Source organism: Xenopus tropicalis, chromosome 10 (assembly GCF_000004195.4).
Source record: "Xenopus tropicalis strain Nigerian chromosome 10, UCB_Xtro_10.0, whole genome shotgun sequence".
Lineage (NCBI taxonomy): Eukaryota > Metazoa > Chordata > Amphibia > Anura > Pipidae > Xenopus > Xenopus tropicalis.
This window is the reverse complement of record NC_030686.2, coordinates 18,431,656-18,452,791: the sequence shown is the minus strand read 5'-3', so window position 1 is coordinate 18,452,791 and position 21,136 is coordinate 18,431,656. Positions and strand designations below refer to the sequence as shown.

The following is a 21,136-nucleotide window of genomic DNA, read 5'->3' as shown; positions in this document are numbered from 1 at the left end:
GCTGCAAAAAAGGGAACAAGCCCTTAAACTTTTATTGCGGATATGCAACGTTTCAGGGTCAGATAGCATGATAGCAAACACTGTTTGTACACTGGATTCTAGAGGGTGCCGGTCCCTTTAATAGTGAGCACCAGGCTTTGAAAATTTTTGGAGAGCCTGGGTGTGCGGGAACGATCTCTTTTGTGTCCTGTTCTGAGCTACACAAGCCCACCAGCCAATCAGAAGTGGATCTGGCAGAGGGGAGGGGGGAGGGAATGAAACACATGTGCAGTATGAAGCAAGGAGGGAAAGGAAGGGAGAATACCTTTTTAGAGATGGCTGCCTGTTCTAGAAAATGTGAAGTAAGTGTGACTGAGTAAATATTTGATTAGGTGAGCCAAAAGTGTGGCATTTTTACTAAACAATAGGAGGACTATTGGGCAGTATGCTTTTTAAATTTTGACTTGCATTCTCTTTTAAGCCATACTCAATCCAATTGTGTCCATTTACAAGCAGGAACTACTCTGATCTATTGCAAACCTTCTAGTGAGCCTCACTGTTTTGGGGCTCTACAATTCTGTACCACTGGGAGGTACAGTGAGGCAAGTGGGACTCAGGAACAATGAGTCTAGAGGACAGAGATGGCATGAGTCCTGTGTTTATTAGCCCCTTGACAGGTTTGTATTTGAATTCATGGATTGTGCAAATATGAAATCATGGAAACATTTTCATGCCATTTACAGTGATGGCACACACCTAGGGGCACATTTACTAATCCACGAACGTCCGAAAGCGTCCAAATGCATTTTTTTCGCAATGAACGGTACTTTTTGCGATTTTTTCATATTTTGCGCAACTTTTTCGTCGCCGTTACGACTTTATTGTATTTTGCGCGATTTTTTCGTCGCCGTTGCGAAAAATTCGGATTGGTTTCTCCGCCGTTTACAATTGCTCAATACGAAATAATCGCAATGGCAATGAAAAAATCACGCAAAATACGATAAAGTCCATGACGGCGACGAAAAAAGTTGCGCAAAATACGAATGCATTTTCATGCCATTTACAGTGATGGCACACACCTAGGGGCACATTTACTAATCCACGAACGTCCGAAAGCGTCCGAATGCGTTTTTTTCATAATGAACGGTATTTTGCGATTTTTCCGTATTTTGCGCAACTTTTTCGTCGCCGTTACGACTTTATCGTATTGTTTCCGCGACTTTTTCATCGCCGTCGCAAAGAATTCGGATTGGTTTCTCTGCCGCTTACAATTGATTAATATGAAATAATCACGACAGCGACAAAAAAATCACGCAAAATACGATAAAGTCATGATGCGACGAAAAAGTTGTGCAAAATACGAAAAAATTGTGACGATAAAACGCTGAATTTTCGTTTCCAATCTGATTTTTTCCCATTCGGGATTCGGATTCGAGTATTAGTAAATGTGCCCCCTAAGGTTGCCAGCTGTCTTGAATATTGATACCATGCCAGTGTTACTAGAAACATACACCTGTGTAGGTAACACTGTATCCAATTTTTGGGGTGTTTAACAGGGGTATAACTATAGGGGTAGCTTCAGGGGCAGTGCAGAAAACCTGTATATAACAGAAATTTAATTTTCTTCATGACCACTTGTAGTGAAATTCAGATGCAGAGTTGAGGGAGTAAGGGGGTGCCCCTATTCTACTCACTCAGAATGAGCCTCCAATTGATGGTCAATTTACTAATATACCCCTGACTGTACGGTATCTCAGCCTACAGCTTGTTTTAATTACTGGACTATACTGAAGACCTTGTTCTGGCCATAAAATGTACCCACTGGCACTTATTTAGCCAACAGCAGTTATGTGATGGCAGCATCTGGCCACAAATGATTGCACTGAATTTGCAGTAGCAAGCAAAAATCTAGTCTTCTGAGAGAATCATTGTACCTGTTATTTCTTTGCCTCCATACTCTGTGTGCCACTAGGTATCACCAGATATTGTAAGTGTGTGGCCATTTGTATATTTTACAAATGCCTATGAAGTAAAAATCAGCGGTTACTAGTTTGTGATTTACAGACCCCTAGTGGTGTTTTATGTTACTGCAGTTATACAGGATGGTTTATGGATAAGGGATCTTCCAGTCACTTCAAACCTTACAAAACCTAGTTTAGTATGATTTTTGGACCAAGTGTGGGCTTCAAATGATCATATCATGGATCACGGCCATTTAATCGATCGGCCAGGTTAGAAAATGTTGGTTGTCTAACGAAAAAATCTGCGCATGTATTGTGTATCAGAAGATATCCTTGGGTGACCTACAATGGAAGTCACTTTTGTATGATTGGTGTCTGCCAACTATTTAATGTACAGAACATCCTCCGATTTGTTATTTTTAGGGCTTTATCCTACCATTATATATATCCTAGCCTGAATGTTAGTTTTAGATCTTTGCATTTAAATGTACGACCAATATATGAACGTCCATCGGAAGAAGACTAAAATCTGATAATGTATGGCCACCATTAGGCTACTAGAAAACAGTGAAAATAAAAACTAATAGGATTATTTTGCCACCAACATGGGTATATGATAGCTTAGTTAACAAGGTTATTTATTATTATTTTTTACAATGAAAAAGAAAATCAGTCAAAAATTAATATTTTGCTTTAAAAAAACAACTGGTGTTTTTAACATATTTTTTTTAAACTGAATTACTTGTTGAAATATCAGTACTCAACAGTCACATATCAGAAAAATAGACAAGGGAACATTTCAGTTGCCATTGTCCTATATTTTCCTCCATTCCTTGCCCAGTGCAATGCAAATTCTCAGTACTGGCCACGTGCTTGAGTGAAGGCAAAAAGGACAACAAAGGCTCATTGAATGGGCAGAGTGACATACACCATATGAAATAGCGCAAGTTGTGCCTTGCTGACCACACAACAATCCTCCTAGGGAAGAGATGACGATACTGTCTAATAACTAAGGTCATACTTAGCAGATATTCCACCTACAATTTTCCACTGGCCAAAAAAGCCCATGACCACCTCCCATAGATCCATCAAGTTCAACCATAATACCTATATATAACCTGCCTAACTGCTAGTTGATCCAGAGGAAGGCAAAAAAACCCCATCTGAAGCCTCTCTTCAATGGAAAAATGCACAGGTGTGCAGCTGTGAGCCCACATGAAAATGGTTTGAAAATTGTGTTAAGGTGCAAAAGTGCACCTGCACTTCAGACAGTTTTCGGGACTGTGTATTAATGCAGGTGTCTCTGGAGACTGTATGTGGGTTCAGGTGTTTCTGGTGACTGTGTGGGGGTTCAGGTGACTCTGGGGACTGTTTGTGGGGAGGGCCACCATCAGAAACTTTAGTTCCCCATACAAGTTATTTATATGGCCCCCCCCCCATGAACACAAGCGTACAGAGACAAAATTATTGTGTGTGCAATATAAACATCTGATGTTACTCTATAATAAGAAGTTCATAGAAAGAGTTTCATTAATTATTGTGCCAATTATTGGTCAGTTCATTTATGATTAATGGAATTTGTAATAAGTTTAAACTCTACACTCCTTCCTGCCCTTGCTCTGCACTGTCATTGCTTGATGTAAAAGTTACATAAGTTTTTGCACAAGTTATGTAAACTGTAAAGTTTAGGAGCGCAATAGTAGTAGTAGTTCATACACAAAGTAAAAATAATTAATGCGCTAATAAGTCAGTCTCTTTATTGGGGGGTTAGAGGAGTTAATACATAAGTTACGTATTACTTTCTTTGAAAGTTTTTGAAAAAGTTACATAAATTGCGTAAGTGTAGGGGCCCAATTATATTGATGTGGGGCCCAATAACCAGTAATTTCCCGGGTGATACTTCATGTAGGAGACAATAACAAAATTTAGTAAATTACTCCCAAAATAATCAGGTAATGTTTCACTATAATAAGCAGTTCATATATATAGTTAAAATGATAATAAATAAAAAAAATAATAAATGTACTAATAAGTCAGTCAGTTCATTGGGGGCAGTGGAATTTTCTTTATTTTTTTAATTCATTGGTGGTGAGTGGGTTTGCCTCTACCTGCCCCTGTCATGCTTCATAGATTGTCTTCTTCTTCAGAACAAAAGTTTCTAGGCAAGTTACGTCAGTTCTTTAAGTTTGTAGGCAACTTTTGTGGAAGTTACATAAATTGCGTAAGTTTTCACATAACCTTATATGTAACTTTCACGACGCGGGGAGGCCCTTCTGAAACAGAGTTTCACCGGGCCCGGCACAACAGAACCCCCTCTCCCCACCTGATGGTGGCCTGTGTGTGGGTTCAGGTGTTTCTGGGGAATGTGTGTGGGTTCAGGTGTTTCTGGGGACTGTGTGTGGACTCAGGTGTTTTTGGGGACTGTACCAGTGTCTTTTTTGGCTGTGAATACAAGTACTTCTCATTAGGGTGTGACAGCAAGTGTCATATGACCAGGGCAGAGGCACTGTGGGACATGGTGACATAGTAAGTTAGGTTGAAAAAGACATATAGCCATCAAGTTCAACCTTAATGCCTAACTGCTAGTTGATCCAGAGGAAGGCAAAAAAACCCTTCTAAATCCTCTTTAATTTGCTGTTGAGGGGAAAAAAATTCCAAGATGGCAATTGGACCTGTCCCTGGATTACCTTGTACGAAGAGCTATCTCCCATAACCCTGTATTACCTTCACTTGCTGAAAAGCCATCCAACCCCTTTTTGAAGCTATTTAATGTATTAGCCAGCACGACTCGTTCAGGGAGAGAATTCCACAACTTCACAGCTCTCACAGTAAAAATCACTTTACGATTCAGATGGAACTTCCTTTCTTGTAATTGGAATGGGTGGCCTTGTGTCTGCTGGAAGGACCTACTGGTAATTAAAGCATTAGAGAGATTATTGTAGATGCAGGAAAAGGTGATGTACCATGCTAGCCAGTCAAAATGTTACAGGGTAACCCTTTTGAAATTAAAAAATAACAAAAGTGGTATCCAATACTTTCTCTCCACCTGTATCACCAAGCCTCTGACGTACCTCCGTTACATAGATGACATATTCATAATCTGGACAGGGACTGAACAAGAACTCATTCAGTTTCACAAACAATTTCATGACTTTCACCTAACTATCAATTTAAAACTGAACTACTCCTCTACTCACATTCACTTTCTAGATACAACCATTCATATCAGCGCAAATAGTTTACAAACCACCATATATCGAAAACCAATGGATAAACCATCATATCTAATGTATGATAGCTTTCACCCTGACCACACTAAACACTCCATCATCTACAGCCAGGCTCCACGATATAACCAGATATGTTCTGACGCTACTGAAAGGGACCACCACCTCAAAACAGTCAAAGCAGACTTCATTAAAAGGGGCTACAACCCAAAGATTGTGAATCAATACATCCATACAGCCACCAGGATTCGCAGAAGTCAATTTCTACAATACAAACAAAAAACAGAAATAAATCAAATCCCTCTAGTGATCATATACAATCCCCAACTAAAGAACCTCAGATAAAAAATAGCCAAGGATCTACAGTGTACACTTCATAAGGATGAGAGGCTCCAAAACATATTCCCAGACCCACCACTTCTGGCATTCAGGCAGCCCCCAAACCTTAAAAGACTAACAACAAGAAGTGCCTTAATACAACCCAACAAAAATGGAACTTATCCCTGTGGCAAAAAACAATGCAAAACCTGCCCACACATCTGTAATGCAGACAAAATACAGATCCAAAACACATTAGAGCTGGGGTGGGCAAACTACGACCCGTGGGCCACATCCGGCCCGCTGGCCTTTTCAATTCGGGCCACCGAGTCGTGCCCCCTTAAAAGAATTATGGCCCCTGATTGGTTGCGCCCCGTGTGTGCGCGTGACATCAGCACACACGGGGCGCAACCATATAAAAGGATTCAGTGGGGAGCTGGGGTCAGAATCAGCCGGAGGATGGAGCGAGCCGCACGTAGCTGTTGGGGGCGCGAGATGGAGGATGCAGGGAAGGATGTTGGGGAATGGAGCTGGAGGATGCTGGGGGTGGAGCTGGAGGATGCTGGGAGGGGAGCTGGAGGATGCTGGGGGTGGAGCTGTATGATGCTGGGTGGGAACTGGAGGATGCTGGGGGTGGAGGTGGAAGATGCTGGGGGTGGAGCTGAAGGATGCTGGGGTTGGGAGCTGCAGGATGCTGGAGAGTGGAGCTGGAGAATGCTGGGTGGTATGCTGGGGGGAGCTGAGAGGCCCCGTCGGTAAGCCAATGTGGCCCCTGAACCAAAAAGTGGGAGGTGGGAATTTTATTATCACGGGGGGGTAAGTTGGTTGATGAGAACGGGGAAAAAGCAGAAATTTTGAACTCTTATTTTTCATCTGTCTATACATCTGAGGAGCCAGCTAATGAAGGCTTCCCTTTTAATATGCCCAGTTCTAGTAATTTAGCTACTGACGCATGGGTCACTCAGGAGGAAATTCAAAAGAGACTTGAACATGTAAAGGTAAACAAAGGTCCAAGACCGAATGGGATTCATCCCAGGGTATTAAATGCGCTTAGCACTGTGATTGCCAAGCCTCTTCACATAATTTTTCAGGACTCGTTGAGGTCTGGCATGGTGCAGAGAGACTGGCTAATAAATAATGTGGTACCGTTATTTGAAAAGGGATCCCATTCTCAGCCTGAAAACTAAAGGCTTGTTAGTCTGACATAATAAGGGATAGGGTACTTGAATACATTGCAAATCACAATACTATAAGTTTGTGCCAGCATGGTTTTATGCCAGACTAATTTAGTTGCCTTTTATGAGGAGGTGAGCAGGAACCTCGATGCTGGAATGGCAGTTGATGTCATCTACTTGGACTTTGCTAAAGTGTTTGATACAGTACCTCACAAAAGGTTAATGATCAAATTGAGGAATATTGGCCTAGAACATAATATTTGTAATTGGATAGAGAACTGGCTGAAGGATAGATTACAAAGAGTGGTGGAAAATTGAACATTTTCTAATTGGACCAGTGTTGTTAGTGGAGTACCGCAGGGGTCAGTCCTTGGTCCTTTGCTTTTTAACTTGTTTATTAATGACCTGGAGGTGGGCATAGAGAGTACTGTTTCTATTTTTGCTGATGACACAAAATTGTGCAAAACTAAAAGTTCCATGCAGGATGCTGCCGCTTTGCAGAGCGATTTGATAAAATTGGAAAACTGGGCAGCAAACTGGAAAATGAGGTTCAGTGTTGACAAGTGCAAGTTATGCATTTTGGTAGAAATAATATAAATGCGAACTATCTACTGAATGGTAGTGTGTTGGGGGTATCCTTAATGGAGAAGGATCTAGGGGTTTTTGTAGATAACAAGTTGTCTAATTCCAGGCAGTGTCATTCTGTGACTACTAAAGCAAATAAAGTGCTGTCTTGTATAAAAAAGGGCATTGACTCAAGAGATGAAAACATATTTTTGCCTCTTTATAGGTCCCTGGTAAGGCCTCACCTTGAGTATGCAGTGCAGTTTTGGGCTCCAGTCCTTAAGGATATTAATGAGCTGGAGAATGCAGAGACTGCAACTAAACTGGTAAAGGGGATGGAAGATTTAAGCTATGAGGTTAGACTGTCGAGGTTGGGGTTGTTTTTTCTGGAAAAGAGGCGCTTGCGAGGGGACATGATTACTCTGTACAAGTACATTAGAGGGGATTATAGGCAGATGGGGGATGTTCTTTTTTCCCATAAAAACGATCAGCGCACCAGAGGCCCCCCCTTTAGATTAGAGGAACGGAGCTTCCAGTTGAAGCAGCGTAGGTCGTTTTTCACGGTGAGGGCAGTGAGGTTGGGGAATGCCCTTCCTAGAGATGTGGTAATGGCAGATTCTGTTAATGCCTTTAACAGGGGCCTGGATGAGTTCTTGAACAATCAGAATATCCAAGACTATTGTGATACTAAAATCTACAGTTAGTACTAGTGGTTGTATGTATAGTTTATGTATGTGAGTGTATAGATTGGTAGGTGTGGGTTGTGTGTGCTGGGTTTACTTGGATGGGTTGAACTTGATGGACTCTGGCCTTTTTTCAACCCTATGTAACTATGTAACTACCTACAACCCACTGCTGAACATTATAAGAAAAATAGCCATCGAGCGGCAGCCCATGCTCCATACAGATACCAGACTAAAGGAGATATTCCCTGAACTACCCCTTCTGTCCTATAGACAACCTCCCAGTCTGAGGAAAATGATTGTTAGAAGTGCTCTTCCCCAAACAACTAGAGCAGGTACATTTCCCTGCAACAGCAAAAGATGTGATACTTGCAAATAAATCCTGTGCAAAGATCAAATTGCAATACCGAATATAAAAAAAAGTCTACACCAATCAGGACTGCTATTGATGTGATTCCTCCAATGTGGTGTACATGATCATATGTACTAAGTGCCCTACAGGAGGAACGTACATTGGAGAAACAGGGCAAAAACTACGCACAAGGATGAACCATCACAGACATAATATCAAGACGAAAGCATGTGATACACCAGTGGGACAACACTTCTGCAATCAGGACCACAGGCTTCAGGATATGAAGGTGTTAATTCTAAAAGGGAACTTTGGAACTGAATGAGAAAGGAAGATCTATGAATTCAAATGTATGGAGTTATTCAACACATTAAGACAGGGCCTTAATTTGGGGTCAGGTTTCATGTCACACTATCTGACCTGACTGAATCCAGACCCCTGGACTGTTTACAACCCATCCTAATAAACCTTAATTACTTTTAATATCTTCACAAGTTGTCTCTATCTATCTGTATCTTCCTAATTTATTGCTTGTGAACACTATTGCTTCTGATCTAACAGTATAAATGTTGTGCCATTCCAGTTCTCATTTGTATTTTGCCTGATGAAGGGGCCTTAGAGCTCCGAAAGCTTGCAATGTATTTTTATTGTTAGCCAATATAGGTATCAGACATCTGTAGAGACACTGGACGGGTTACTCACAAGGAATTCCTTTTACTTCACACTTCAGTAACTTACCCTAATTTATATTAAGCCCCCCCCCCCCCCCCCCCAGTTTTTATGACTTTGTTAACACCTTCCACACAGATAAATATTTTTTCTGGTTATTTGATCCATGAGCTGAAAGTTGTATAAATATCAGAGAGAACCACAGCTTCATTGTTATCAGCTTGAATAAGGAATAAAAAAGTTCTGAAAGCTTGCTATGGTTATCTTAGTTAGCCAATAAAGGTATCACCTTTATACCACTTTTGTTATTTTTTTATTTCAAATGGGTTACCCTGTAACAGAGATTATTATATGATCCCAAGAGATCCCATTATACCCAAAATGTGATAAGTGGGTCACAAAGGATTTAGAGCTTTCAGGTGAGTGGGTGGAGTTTGAGCAGATGTCATAATGGGGCATCCTGGGGTAGGTTGTAGGCATGGCCATGCATGTATGGGTATTTGACTTTTTGGCAAAAGCCTAGGTGAGAATTAGGATAATAATTATGGGTTTCTTGGGGGGAGGAGCCCATGGTTCTTTATAGCGTCCCTGCTCATGAGTTGTAGGTGTGTGTGTACTCACAAGAGCCACTAGTGGCACAGCATGAATGTAAATGACTCTTTTATCAGTGTATGACTGCAGGAGTTCCTCTGATACATATTAAATCCACACACACTGAATAAAATAGCAATTTAATAGCAAATATGTATGTTAATTGCTAATTAACCATTTAACTTGCAGTTATTCTGTGTGCATGGTTTTAAAGAGATGACTGGCTACCCTTTTGTTTCTTGTGACTATGACTGCAGGTGTGTCTGGTGACAATGTGAGAGCAGGTTTGCTTCTGACAGTGTTTGAATGAACATATCAATGCCTTTTCAGTGTATCATAGTTGCCAGTTTCCTGGTGTAGAAGCTTAGAGCCTGCAGGAGACGCTTTCCGAAGATGTCAGTGGGTGACCATGTCAGAGAGACAGTCTCCGAGCGGTGAGTCAGACTGCAATGAGTCACTGAGCAACAGAGCCTTAGGACCTCTGCTTGGGACATGAGTGGAATATATAATGCGGCTGGACTGAGTGTGTGCAGCGCATAATGCTGCGCAATCTCCGAGCTCCTGTCTCCTACTTAGCTCTGGAGCAGCAATGGTTTTCATACTGCTCTGGTCACTTTGTGGGACCCTAAAACAGGAGCTAGGTAAATCAGGACACTGAATAGTAGCTGTGTGGATAAAGCCCATCTGGTAGGTCTAAGAGACAAGTGTGAGACTGAATATCTGAGATTCCCTCGGCTGCACAAATGATCTCTACTTTAAATATAATATATAATGCAGCCCTCTCCTGTACCTGGTCCTTAACATAATATATAAGGTATTGGGATCCGGCTGTATCTTGCAGCTACAGGTGATCACCAGAGAGGGGAAAAAGACCTTCTTGACTCCAAGATGGCAATTGGACCGGTCCATGGATCAGGTTCTTGTATTTCTTACATGACAAAAGCCATCCAACTCTTTATTGAAGTTCTAATGTATCTGCCAGTACAATCACAAAAGTTCTCAGTTCTTAGGATAGTGCTGCATGGGGCTGATTTGCAGGCCTCTTCTGGTTGGTTTTTGCCTTTCCCCTCAGGCTGTGTACCTGTCTGTGTGCAGACACATGGAGTGGATTTTGGCATGAAAATGCGTACTCATGTGCATGCTGAAATCCGGTCCATGTGTCTGTACCCAGGCTGCCACAGTGCCTGTGAGTGCAGACAAACCAACGGACAGAGGCCTGCAGACCTGCTGATTCTTGCCCTGCGTCAGCTCTGTGTCACATTACCCTTATCTCAAGGGATGCCCTTGTCTCCTTCTCTAGTGTAAACAATCCCAGCATGCCCAGCCTTTCTTCATAACTGATCCCTTCCATACCATGGCAATCAGTAGCTGCAGCTTATTAAAAAAGTGGATTGCGGCAACTTACCTGCCATAAGTTTCTATACAAGTCTCTGTGACTAATCGAACACCATTTTCTCTCTGCAGATTTGTTGCCTCAACTTTTTAAAAAGTCGCGGCTACAAATCGCCATGTGTGTCTTGCCATACATGTACTGATATGTATTGCCATACCCATACCGATAAGATCGTACAAAACCTAGTTGATTTAAGAACCACATGTGTGCTCCAAATTAATGTCCCACTAATTTACGTACCATGCTGATCGGTGGTTTAGTCAATCGGGCAAGTTAGAAAATTTGAGTTGGCTAACAGAAAAAATCTGCACATGTATTGTGTATCAGACAATATTCTTGGGGGCCCGCAATGGAAGTCACTTTCGTATGACTGGTGTCTGCCAACTATTTTCATGTTCAGAATATCCTCTGATTTGTTATTTTTAGGAGTTTTCAGTCTAAATGTTAGTTTTAGATCATAGCATTTAAGAAGAAGACTAAAATCTGAACGCGTATGGCCAGCTTAAGTCATGGTTTTTAGGACTTAGGACCTTGTAAAGAAGACAAATAGCCCACTCCTTATGTGATCTATATCACATCTATAATCTTTTAATACAGAACAATACGTGCAGTGTCAGACTTTGGCACCCCAGTCGTGAGGACCTAATCCAAAGCTATCCCCTTTCCCCCACACCATGTACACAGTTGCGGCCACGATGGGAGGCCAGCACTCACCATTTGCCATGGGGCCCGCCGGGACCCTGAATACCTTGCTGGCCCTTCCTACTGCTGACTGCCATTGCTTGCTACAGTCTAGCCACTGACCTGTTCATTCAGCTATTAGGCTGAACAGCAAAAGCTATAGCAATGAAAGTAATTGTTGATTGGTTAGGCTTCATCCCATTTTTGGGAAATGCAAGCAATACTTACACTTTCACATGCAAGGGGGTAAAGCAATTAAATAAAATTATGGATCCCATGCTTTTTTCAAGGCATTACTGATAAATGACCCTAAATAATGACATTTGGAATAAATATTAGATCTGCTGTACAGCGCTGTGTAGTGCTATATAAATAAAGATATACATACAGACATTCATACATTACTCTTTCCATGTCCTTGCCTTTGTATTAGAACAGAAAGAATCTTATTCCTCTCCCACATCTCCCTGGGAAGCAACTCTTTCCTCATTTCGCACATTCTCTCATTTTCCAGGAGGACTGGGCGTTTGAGGAAAGTGATAAAAAAAACTTGCATTATTGCCATGGAAACCGGCTTTTGGACCCAGCTTTTTACCCAGAACCCTTTGGGGCAGCATAGAAAGTGTGAGTGAAAAGGAGTAAGATGCTATTAAGGAGATAAAGGAAGGGGGGGGGGGTAATAAAATGAGAGGGGGGTTGAATGAAGTGCAGAATTCTGGAACAAATATGTGATGTCACTCTGCATTACGCATATTAAATAGGAACAGTAAAAGTCAACACAGTAATTTCTATACATTAATAATACAATGGAAACATAGAATTTGTAGGGATGTGAGTAACCGTACATAATATAGGTGGCACAGACAGCCTTGACTCTCAGTGGAGTAGTAAGGCTTAAGAAAAGCTGCTTTTATACAAAAGACCATGTTATGGCATTCATCGACATACCTGCAAAGAGTTCCGTAACCCATAACAACACGAGATACAGGATGCTGTTTGTTTGTATCCTTTTGTCCTCACACCCATAGATCAGTGTCAGTTAAGCCTGAGGAATGTTACAAACAAAAGCAGGTTGCTCCATTTTTAACCAAACATCTACTGCTTGTCAGAAGATACAACTCAGAATGTGTAACTAACTCTATAGTGTACACTGTATATTTTTAGACTCGATGAAAGATAATTTATTTCCCAAAGCTAAAAATAGTACTACATTATATATTCTGCCCTAGAAAGCTATACACTGGGGATATGCCAGCTCTCTGTATACTAGCAGGGAAACTGCCCTGGGCCATATGCTTATTAGGATTCTGCAAAGCATTATTTTTTAGTAAAATCCAGAATGTGAAATAGCAGGTACAGTAGAAAGAGATGGTGCCTATAGTTGCTGTGGGGATAATAGCCTCTGGGAAGGAACTGTGGCTGTGGGATAGCAAGTATAGTAGGGAGAGATGGTGCCTATAGTAACAGTAGGGATAATAGCCTCTGGGAAGGGACTTTGGCTGTGAGATAGCAGGTATAGTAGGGAGAGATGGTGCCTATAGTTGCTGTGGGGATAATAGCCTCTGGGAAGGGACTGTGGCTGTGGGATAGCAGGTATAGTAGGGAGAGATGGTGCCTATAGTAGCAGTGAGGGGATAATAGCCTCTGGGAAGGGACTGGGGCTGTGGGATAGCAGGTATAGTAGGGAGAGATGGTGCCTATAGTAGCAGTGGGGGGATAACAGCCTCTGGGAAGGGACTGTGGCTGTGGGATAGCAGGTATAGTAGGGAGAGATGGTGCCTATAGTAGCAGTGGGGGGATAATAGCCTCTGGGAAGGGACTGTGGCTGTGGGATAGCAGGTATAGTAGGGAGAGATGGTGCCTATAGTAGCAGTGGGGGGATAACAGCCTCTGGGAAGGGACTGTGGCTGTGGGATAGCAGGTATAGTAGGGAGAGATGGTGCCTATAGTAGCAGTGGGGGGATAATAGCCTCTGGGAAGGGACTGTGGCTGTGGGATAGCAGGTATAGTAGGGAGAGATGGTGCCTATAGTAGCAGTGGGGGGATAATAGCCTCTGGGAAGGGATTGTGGCTGTGGGATAGCAGGTATAGTAGGGAGAGATGGTGCCTATAGTAGCAGTGGGATAATAGCCTCTGGGAAGGGCTGGGGCTGTGGGATAGCAGGTAGCAGGTTACCAATGGTTATCCTTAGTCCAAGAATCTGCCCTGAATGGCACTGGCCTTACTATTACAATATGCTACAAAATGCGACATTTGACTACAGTGAAGCTCCTGGTGGGAAGGCCTGATGGGACTGTTTAGAAATGTGCCTATTGATGTATACATCTGTAGCACTTTGCTATTCATGCTGGAAAACACATCTGCACTGACAATAATGGTAATCGCCCTGATTTTGCTGGTGCGCCACTGGAAATCCACCTTTCTGCAAGTCCACAGGTCCAACCAATTTTCTTTTACATCAGTTGGATTAGCCTTCTTTTTTACTCATCTTGAAATTACATGGGTGGCAGCACACCATTGCACAATGAAAGAGAAAAAGGTTATGTCTGCTAAACTGCAACTCCCAGAATCCCCCAGAAGCCTAGTGAAAAAGGAGTGTGGTTGTGTTTTCTGCTTATTATAGTTCCCCAACTAGGAGACAATTACAATTTCTTTATAACTGCACAACTAATGGAGGCAAAACGAATGTTTTTGGAGGGTCCGTACTTCACATAAGCTTCACATAATCCCCCTTAACAACGTAGAAGCATATTTATCTGCGTACAATCGCACCGTGTCCTATTAGATCACACAGAAATACACTTTCGGGTGCTGTTTCCTTTAACAAAGAGGGATTTTTTTTTCATTTATTTATTTATTTTTCTGCTAGCCATCATAAACTCCACCTCTTGGTTTCAGGCCCCGCCCAATCGTTGACAGAAGTTTATTTTTAGGCGAGCAAGTCACGTGACCGGCCGGTGACGTCATTGAATGTTGTTGTTAGTGAAGGAGAGACTGTGCAGGAGAGAGAGAGAGAGAAGGAGCGCAAAGGGGAGAGAGAGAGAGGGTCAGATTGGCATAAAGCAAGGGAAGGAGGGAGGGACGCTGTGGAGGAGAGAGAAAGAGACGAGTCGGGTGGTAGTCACGGGAGTAGAGACTGCCAGAGGGACAAGGAGTCATGAAAGGGGGGCAGGATGGCCAGAAAGAGGGAATGTGAGGGCCTCCTAGGGAGACAGGCTGGCATTTGAATGCTGTGAGGGAGGTAGCAAGCATTTGAGCAGTGACAGCCACCGATTGCAAGAGACAGAACCTCCACTTAAAGTCTCCAGCCCATGAAGAAAGGCAGACATCCTCTCCTATTCATTCACTTGCAGAGACATCCCTCTGGTGCATTCATTCAGCGAGAGACATCCCTCCAGCTGAGAAACACAGGAGACCTGCCAGCACTAAGGGATGAAAGAAATCTCTGAGAGACTCTATGGGATCCTGACAATTCTTATTTCACTTAGGGACAGGAGACACACAGAAAGTGAGAGAGTTCCATGTCATCACTGAGAGGCTGCCACCATCCAATTACATGAAGAGCAGGAGAGCCCCAGCCACTGAGGCAGAACCAAGGGACCTCTAACATTAGAGACAACTGGAGAACAGAGACATCGCCAGCATCCGTGACCGACACACAATTGAGAGGTCCCCTGCCTCTGGCAGAACTGCAGACCTCCAGCTATCGGCACAAACACCCCCAACCTTCCAGTGACAGAGCTGGGAGACCTGTCGTCCCTGGCAGAATTTATAAGACCCTCTTCTACTGACTGATCAGAGAATTAAGAGACCTCCTGGCAAATGCAGAGTAACTCTCAAGGCTATTTGCAATATATATATCAGTGTTTTCAGGTCACTTAGCTTCAGTTTTTATACCTTATCTACCCAGTGCTATGCATAATATTGCTACTCTGAGGATCTAAGAGACATCCAGAGCAGGTCCATTTATTGCTGCCAAAATACAAGACTTCCAACAACTTTGAGGTCTGTCCGGTGTGAGGCCAATGGTGTTTCTCTGCTGAGACAAAGACGAGACAGCCGGTGACATTGCCCAGTCTTTGTGCTGAAAGGAGAAAGCAATCTGCAGGTAAGAGTCAAGGTACCTGATCCAGTCCAGTGATGTACAGCCTGGGGCCCTCCAGCTGCTGTAGCAGTGAAGCAGTTTTGCAGGAGAGCTACAGGATACACATCTCTGATTGTGGGTTTTTCAATTTTTTTTTTTTTTTAATTTTGGGTTTCCACTTCCTTTTTTTTACCTGTTTTTTACAGATACTGGGGGGAAAAGGCTCCATAGCTTTATACGGAGATTGTGAATAGGATATAACAGCTCTAACAGTTTGGTATGGGTACATAGCAGTAGAAACTAGGGATAAACATTTTGGGTAAAGATGATGTTTAGGGTAATAAGGGTTATCTAGAGTGTGTAAACCCCAAAATGCCCAATGAAAAAATGCAACTAAGCAGTGTTCCAATATATATTCATTAAACATATATACTGACTTTTATTGTAACGTAAGCTGTACCTGTCTGTTCCTTTCTGCACTCCTGGTTCTGACTGTTAAAACAATTCCAGCTCTTCTCCAACCAAGACAGTTCTGTTAATCAACTGGCTTCTGCTATATAGTTTCAAAACGCAGAACTAGCAGTGCAGAATAGGAGCAAATAACTGGCAGACACTGCTTTCAATAGCAATTACAGTTAAAATAACTTAAAAAACACATGAAAATTTAAAAAAATATTTATTTCATGTATGCTGAAAGGTTGCTCAAAATTAGATATAGAATTTTTATTAGCCTAATTTGCATTTTTGGGTTTACATGCTTTTTAAAGGCTCTCTAGGGGTCAGAATAGGGTTGAAAGCTAATTATTAAGTATTCATCCTAATCCAAGTATTGCAAAAAATGCTAGAACATTGGGGTTTCTATGAACAAGATGTCATGATTTGGTTGGAGTGTGACTCTTAGCATCCTTAAAGGGGCAGTATCTACATTCCAAGGGCCAATCAGGAAGTTCAGTTTCAGTTTCCCTGTTTAGCTCAAGAAATAACAAAAAACATAGGTTTTTTGTGATTTAAACAACAGGCAAAAAGTACATTCAGTCCTAGTCCTATAAATTGCCCTTGTGTTAACCAAGGGAGAATACTGCTCCTTTAAACAGCCTTTTGCTAGTGAGGGGCCCTGAGAGTTGTAGTTTAAATCCAGCTGTAAAAAATGGACTTGTGCGTTCCTCAGGCACCAGAATAAGAGCAGCGACACAGCCAATAAGGGTTCTGTTTTTCGGAGAACGGTAAAACTTTGGCTGGAATGTGTTGCGCTGCAGTGTCCTTTCTTATTATCAAGAGACCTTTAAAGTGATGTCAGTGTGCTGAATGTTACATCAGTGGGAGATGTCAGTAGAAAAAGATGCGCTGTAGTTAATCAGTGTTTAACAGCAGTTCAAGGACTGTGCCGAATGCGTCTATAACAGATGCCCCCTCTCAGACCCACATCATGGCTAAACATTGTGCACCTACAGCTACAGGGCACTGACATGCTTCTTGCCCAGTGGTGTGTAAAATACAGAGTTACAGCAATGTTAAACTCCGCAACCTCATCAACATCCCTTTCAGTGGCAGTTGCACTTTTTGTCAGCAAACTGCTTATCTGTGTAATCTGGCCAATGCAGTTGCGGTAGCAGGGACCTCAAAAAAGGTTAAATGCCTTCACCTGAGTCATGCAGGTTCCCCCATCCACCGCGAACACTAAATCAAAAGTGATGTTTTGTTTGCCCAGGTACCTAGGGTTTGAGGGAAGCAGGGGAATTATACAGGTACAGTCAGGGTCGGACTGGGTGGCCCAGTCCGACCCTTGCCGGCGCTCCCCCTGCCTGTCTGTTTCTCCCCTGACGCATTCAATTTATGCGTGCTCGGGGTGGACGTCGGGTGGGAACCCTGTGGGGGGGTTAGGGGGGCCCCTGGGGGGGGGGGGGCTAGGTGATGTGGCTGGCCGGGGCACCTGTAGGGCCCCTGAGGCTGGAGCCCCGGTGGGCCCTGCACCCCCCCCCCCCAGTCCAACCCTGGCTACAGTCAGTAGTCTTGGACCACATGTTAACCACTTGTATCTAAATACACATACATACATGTGGATTGTTACGACAGGTATAACTATAGGGGTTTTTTTAAAATTATGATACCAGTGTTGGACTGGTCTGCCACAGAACCTGGGCATCTCCCAGTGACTCCCTGCCCTAGCCTGGGCCCTAGCCAAAGGTAATTTCCATCAGTCTTAACCCATTTCCATCATAGGTCTATATGTCAACTATTACGTTTAGCAAAGTCTACAGATAATTGTTTTGAGTGTGGGGCCTCAGTGTCAGCTTCTCTAGTGGACCATAAAAGAATCAGCCCAACACTGGTTCACCCCTTTCTGTTTTCTGGTTCTGAAGCAAAACAAAAAAAAACAGATCTACAGGTGGCTTTTGCCTCTCTCTTTCAGGGGTCACAACCAGCAGTGAAGAGAATGTAAACAGCCAGGCTGATAAAACTTTTAAATGTCTTTGGTATTGGAGAAGTGCTTAGATTTAATTTTTTCTGCATTAATCAAACACTATGTTACTATGTTACTATGTATTTGTTTCAGTGGTGGAGTTTCCCTTTAACAGCAGAAAAAATGATAATCAGCTTTTGTGCTTGTGCAAGAAAACTCAGTTCTCTTTTGAATCAATGGTTCTGTTGTCCTTTTTGGTTGGGGCTCATACATCTTTATATCAGTGTGTTCAGACTACAGCAGTTAGGAATCCTATCCCAGACACAATGTTTGCATCACTGCAGGGATTTGATCCAGTAACAGGTTATATAAGGGACGTGGACCCTAAAAGTAATAGGTGGAAGACACCCAATGACAATGGCTTAGATTCTCTGCACATTTCTGAGGTATGACCAACAGCACTAATTCTCCTGCTCAGATAGCCATCTTTGTTGTGTGGTACTGGGGATTCTGGGAAACTTGGTTGTATTAAATTTAAAAGGAGGGTCAAAGTGATTTATGTCAATCTGGCGCCCAGGCTTCTTGTGTATAGAACACAATAGGATCATTGTTTCTGACCACAAGATGGCGCAGTCCCCTTGCTGTTTATGACCAATACCACGTCCAAGAGAAGCAGTTTGATAGAAATGTAAACTAATAAATAAGATATTGCTACCTATAGTAGTGACGGCTTAGATGTCAACCTGTGCTACTGTAAGACCACTTTAGCTGCTGTAGTTAGACTGATGCCCAAGGCTGTACAAAAGCACTAACCCTCAAATGTCACCTTTATTGGCTTTTATGCTGGGTCCCCTACCCCTGGTGTGGGTCTAGGTATGGGAACTACTGTGGTAAGACATGTCACAAAAATGGCCATACTTATTTTCTCTAGGTGTACTGATTTTTTGTGGGGGCATACCTGCTCCATCCCAGTGAATTAGCAAGCCTTTCCCCACATCCTTAATCACATCCTTAAAGGAACAGTAACCAAAATATGAAAGTGTACAAAAGTAATTACTGTATAATTCACTGTTGCACTGCACTGGTATAACTAGTGTGTTTGCCTCACAAACCCTACTATAGTTATATAAATAAAGCTGCTGTGTAGCCATGGGGCATCCATTCAAATGAGAAAAGGCACAGGTTACAAATAAAGACTCATTACATTCTACAGCGATTATCTGTTATGTGCTATGTAACCTGTGCCTTTTCTCCTTTTTTCCCAGCTTAAATGGCCGCCCCCATGGCTACACAGCAGCTTATTTATATTAACTATAGTATAGTTTCTGTAGAAACCACGCCAGTTTTACCAGGGCAACATTACATTATATTTTAATTACTTTAAAACACATTTGTTGGTGTTACTGTTCCTTTAAGTGGACAGGGGTCCACAAGCAGAAATGAAAGGAAGCCCAGTGCACCACCACTTAAAAAAGGAGGATGTAGCATTCACTTTGCTAACTGAATGTCCTGGGCTTTGTTTTATAAAAGCACTTCTTGGTGGCATCTACTGTATATATGATTTACAGTAGAAGAAGGGCTGTCTCAGAACCTAGAATCATTTAATTGGTCTCCAAGGCTAGCAGTTAAAATACATGGCAACTGTTGTCTCCCATATAAATAACTGCTGCTCCCCTGAGGTCTGGAGAAGATGTCCTAAGGAGCATTTTTCATACTGCTTTTATCCAATTGGGGTAAGGTGAACAATTGCTGCACAGTGATTGGCTGTTCAAATGAATATTGGATTTGACTGCATTGCTTGTGTATCCCTCAGCCCTTTGGCACATAGCCCTGAATGCATTTGGCCAGTCTGGAGATGCTGTCTGCATTCGAATGGTTTATGGAATCTCCTATTGTTTAGAGACTAACAGCCTGTGATTTGTGAAAAGACAGGTCTGCAGGTTCTGGAATCAGTTTGCACAGCTTACACACACATTAACCAGAGCCACAGGGAGGGGGCTTTAATTTTTTTGTGCATACTTAGTTTGCTGAGGACCATCAGTACCATCTCTCCCTACTATACCTGCTATCCCACAGCCACAGTCCCTTCCCAGAGGCTATTATCCCCCCACTGCTACTATAGGCACCATCTCTCCCTACTATACCTGCTATCCCACAGCCACAGTCCCTTCCCAGAGGCTATTATCCCCCCACTGCTACTATAGGCACCATCTCTCCCTACTATACCTGCTATCCCACAGCCACAGTCCCTTCCCAGAGGCTATTATCTCCCCACTGCTACTATAGGCACCATCTCTCCCTACTATACCTGCTATCCCACAGCCACAGTCCCTTCCCAGAGGCTATTATCCCCCCACTGCTACTATAGGCACCATCTCTCCCTACTATACCTGCTATCCCACAGCTACAGTCCCTTCCCAGAGGCTATTATCCCACTGCTACTATAGGCACCATCTCTCCCTACTATACCTGCTATCCCACAGCCCCAGTCCCTTCCCAGAGGCTACTATCTCCCCACTGCTACTATAGGAACCATCTCTCCCTAGTATACTTGCTATCCCACAGCCGCAGTCCCTTCCCAGAGGCTATTATCCTACTGCTACTATAGGCACCATCTCTCCCTACTATACCTGCTATAGGCTATTATCACCTTTATCTATGGATGTGCCGTGTTTGTCATTCCCTTAATTTACACTGTGCTTCCATTCATAATTCTTCCCTTTTTCTTCCTCTATCTTTCTCTCTGTCTATCCATTCATAATTCTCCTCCCCATGCTGTGCTCTACGTGTTTCCATTCATTCTGTTCCCTCCCTCCCACACTCCTCTCCACTCGCTGAATGTTAATGACTGTGCTAGAGCCGAGGGTCACAGACGCAGGGAGACGTGATTTCACTGCAGTATGGGGGTGGATGGGTAGGCTGTCATAACCCAATACTGACAGACCAAAAGAAAATCATTGCAGAGGGAATGTTTATGCAGTCCCTGATATTCATTTTGTAATGCTTTTTGGTTGTACAATGCAGGTGCATGGTTGTATAAACCAAGTAGTAAAAGGTT

At 42.8% G+C, this 21,136-nt stretch overlaps 1 protein-coding gene across 2 annotated transcripts in view; it reads left to right on the top strand.

Annotated features, from left to right (window-relative positions):
- Nucleotides 1-14,570: 14,570 nt before the first annotated feature.
- Nucleotides 14,571-21,136, top strand: part of hdac5 (histone deacetylase 5) — a 42,652-nt gene continuing 36,086 nt past the window's right edge. For both annotated transcript variants that reach the window (XM_012952844.3, XM_012952843.3), the window contains exon 1: nt 14,571-15,701. The gene's annotated coding sequence lies outside the window, so the exon portion shown is untranslated. The remainder of the gene's footprint in view (nt 15,702-21,136) is intronic.